The sequence below is a fragment of the Apis dorsata genome, unplaced genomic scaffold, assembly GCF_000469605.1.
Source record: "Apis dorsata unplaced genomic scaffold, Apis dorsata 1.3 scaffold_74, whole genome shotgun sequence".
Taxonomy (NCBI): Eukaryota; Metazoa; Arthropoda; class Insecta; order Hymenoptera; family Apidae; genus Apis; species Apis dorsata.
Window position 1 is genome coordinate 1,286,006 of NW_006263372.1, and position 3,747 is coordinate 1,289,752.

Here is a 3,747-nt window from a genome sequence, read left to right on the forward strand (position 1 = left end):
AGAAATTCTGTTTGTAAATGCAACTGGAACAATATTATACATTTGTTTTATAATGTATTATATAGGAATACTACGTACACTTTCTAAGATCTTATGATTTTACAAAAGCAATAAATGGCATACATTATAAAACAAATGTATGATATTGTTCCAGTTGCATAAATTAAAAGACTAAAAGAAAAAAAATCACAAAAAAAAAAAAAAGAAAAATTATAAGAAAAAGTCGTATGATCTCTGCATGATCGTATGTGTTGGTCGAATGTTTTTTGTATCTGAAATTTTTAAGCATTTCTGTAACTTGAAAATCCCCCTCCCTCTCTCTGTTATGTTGTTATGTACGTTCGATGATATTATGCAAATTATGCGAAAGCAAAATCAAAGAAAAAGCAAAAAGGAGAAATTATTTCAGGAACGTAAATTGTTTATTTCTCAATTGTAAAGATAGATTTTGTGTCTGAATTATGAAAAGAACCTTTTTTATTTGTTTTTTATTTCTCCAAAGCACAGATTCGATTTAATGAAAAAGAAAAAAAGAAATAATAAAATTAAAACGCATGTCAATTTGTTTTCAAAAGGAACAAAATAGCAAAGAAAATTTGGTCCTTAATAAAATTTCCGGTTCAATATACTATGTATGTTTCTTTTCAATTTATCCTATATTTTAAAAAATCCATCATTGACGATTTACTATATATATATATATATATATATATACATCTTTCTAAATAATTTACAAATTTTTTTCAGTATTATAAATATCAGATTTTTTATTTTAAAAATTAAATTTCACTATCGAATTGATCATTTTTATTTATTTCAGTTTATATATTTTCTTCTTTTAAAAAATTTAAAAATGTATCGTAAATAATTTCTTAAATTAATCATAAAATTAAGAAAATAAATTCTTTTTTGATTTTGGCATATCGTTCAAATATTATCACAAATATAAACAAGTATTTTATGCGAATACAAAACGAATAATTAAAAAAGATCACATGTTGAGCTCAAGTAATAATTTATTCGTCGAATTCAAGTGAAAAGATCAGGATTGATCATAGCCATTTTACAATTATTTTTGAAATTAATTTTTTTAAAAGATTCAGATAAATGATATTTCACCCCTCAGTAAATTTTGAATGTTTAATTAAAACATATTTGAAACTTGAAAAAAAAGCAGTAAACGATAAAATTTATAATTTAAAAAAATTGTGAATAAAATTTTAATAGGAAAAGTTATTCACATATTTTCATATCTCGTTTTTTGCATTTTTAGTATTTTTTCACTGAGCCTTTTATTTTAATAATGCTTGTCATTTTACGTGTCCCTCGATCGGTCATGGTCGAATGAAATAGACGGCGGAAATATAATTCCTGGTTAGAAACGACAAATATTGGCACAATCGTACAAATACAATCCCAACTTTGTAATTACATTCATCTATCCATATAGTATAGTATAATCGCGAATTTCAGTTACAGATCGACGCGACAATAAACGAAGGTACACAACCGTATGATTTACCAATTACTCTTTAGGCTATATATATATATCACTTCGACTAAGAATTCTTCTCGTCACGTACGCCAGTAACATATGTGAGATATTACAATAGCACAGGTGTTGCACAGAACTATTTACTAACCATCTGAAACAATATGACAGTCGAAATTAATTCAAAAATCGATCATATTTTAACTAATTTATTATTATTCTTAACTAATTTACCGACGAATGATAAAATGATCGATTTTTTGTACAAAATTTTCAATCAGCATATTTTCTTGATTCTAATATTTTATGAATTTCGTAAAATATACAAATTTTTCATATCTCATATATTTTACTCAAAATAACAATTAATATTATAACAAGATTAATAATTATCAACGAAAAACTTTCACTCTTCGATCGTATTTACACGATCCAGCCACGCGTCGTAAATCTACGAAACAATCGCGTTAACGCGCATAGTACACGTGTGTCGTGGGTATACGGGGAAAGGGGTCGCTTGAAAAATGCGGTGAGCCAGCCAAATCCTGATAGAGCCAGCAGTGATTCGACGAACTCCCTCGGCAGAAATCCAACCATTTAAACGTCCTTCGTCTCGATGTTCTTTCTTTTGTTCCCTAGCTTCGATCCGTTTCAGAGTAGTCTCTGTGGGGAATCGAGAGAAAGATGAGAGACGAAAGCACAGTTTGGGATAAGAATTATACTACCGGCTTGTTGGCGCACTCTGAACGAGCGCTATTGATTTCAAGTAATCGCTTAAATAGCGTCAGTGGCCTGTGCAACGGTCTACCATCGAGTAAACGACAAGCGTAACCCACGTTCGTCGAAACCGTTCGTTTTTGACACCATCTTAGTTTCATCTTATCGTTAATCTTTCTACTTTCTTCTTTTCTACTCTCTACTTTACTCTCTTACTCGCTATCTATATCCTGACCGATTTGTTAACATTGTAAATCGATAAGATATCTAGGCGAATCTCACACGAGAAGAAGTCTGGAAGGTGATATATAGACTCATAGTATAAGATCGAAAGACACATAGTTAAATTCTGGATATATCGGATGAGCATCGAACATGTTTATAGAAGGATTCTTTGAAGTTTCGCGTCCATTAAGAGTGCATTACGCGAGAACGTATGAGCGGAAAGACACGTGCACTTGTCGCCTCGGACGATCAATTAACCTTAAAAGGTCCTTTAGGGAAAATTCGTCGGCGTATATACGTATGTATATGCCGACGTATATATATACGTGTATATATATATATATATATATATACGGTACATAAGAGGTGGCAGCGTCCTTCGTCATTCTCCATCGTAATGTCACTTTTACTTCTCGTTGTAGGCAGATTTAGCATCCTCCCCCTGTCCTCAATCTCTCCGACTTCTTCGAGCGAACCTAACTTTCCTCCACGGAAGGAATACCTTCATTTTCCGTATAATTTCCACGAGAGATGACAGAAAAGGAAGGAGATCCTATAGATCCCGTGGTGAAGATAGCACCGAGGCGAGAACAGTGTACGCAAATTTTTCGAGAATGTAAACGCGAGGAGTTAAGAATCGCGTGGACGGAAGTAAAAAAAGAAAGAAAAAAAAGGATGGAAAGAGATAAAAGAAGAATGATTTTTCTAGGGCTATGTGCAGCTGGAAAACGACACCGAGGAGAGAGACAACGTCTGTGACGGTTGATGGTAGCCGATAGACGATACCGTAACCACTGTTGCCGGTCTTTTCTCTTTCTCTGCTGTTCCCTCTGCATCGTTCTCTGCTCTTCTCCCTCCTGGCAAGCTAGCCGTAATCTGGCAGTGCATTTAACCACTTTGTGAAATAGCCGTATATCTCGCCACTGTGACGTAGCATTCGATACGTCGAAAAGGATGGTCGGTGGGTTGAAGGTAGCACGAGGGGGAAAAAGAGAGGAAGGAAGAAGAAAGAGAGAGGTACGAGTTGGGTGGGAGGTGAGGTCAGGAGACTCGGTAGGAAAACGTGGAATAGATTGGCGAAAGAGGAGCCACGGCGCGGCGTGGCGCGGCAGTCAGGAGTAGCTAGTGGCTAGTAGGTTGTGCGCGCGCCCGTACACCCTGTATACCCTATTTAGAGGAGGTGGAAGGCGCCAAGGTGGGGGTTGTTCGATGGTGGGGGAATAGAAACGATCCCTACTACGCACTATAGTCGGTTCTAGCCGGTTGGGAGAGCGCGCACAAGAGTTGTGTCTGTAAGGGAGTGGCGGGGGGGT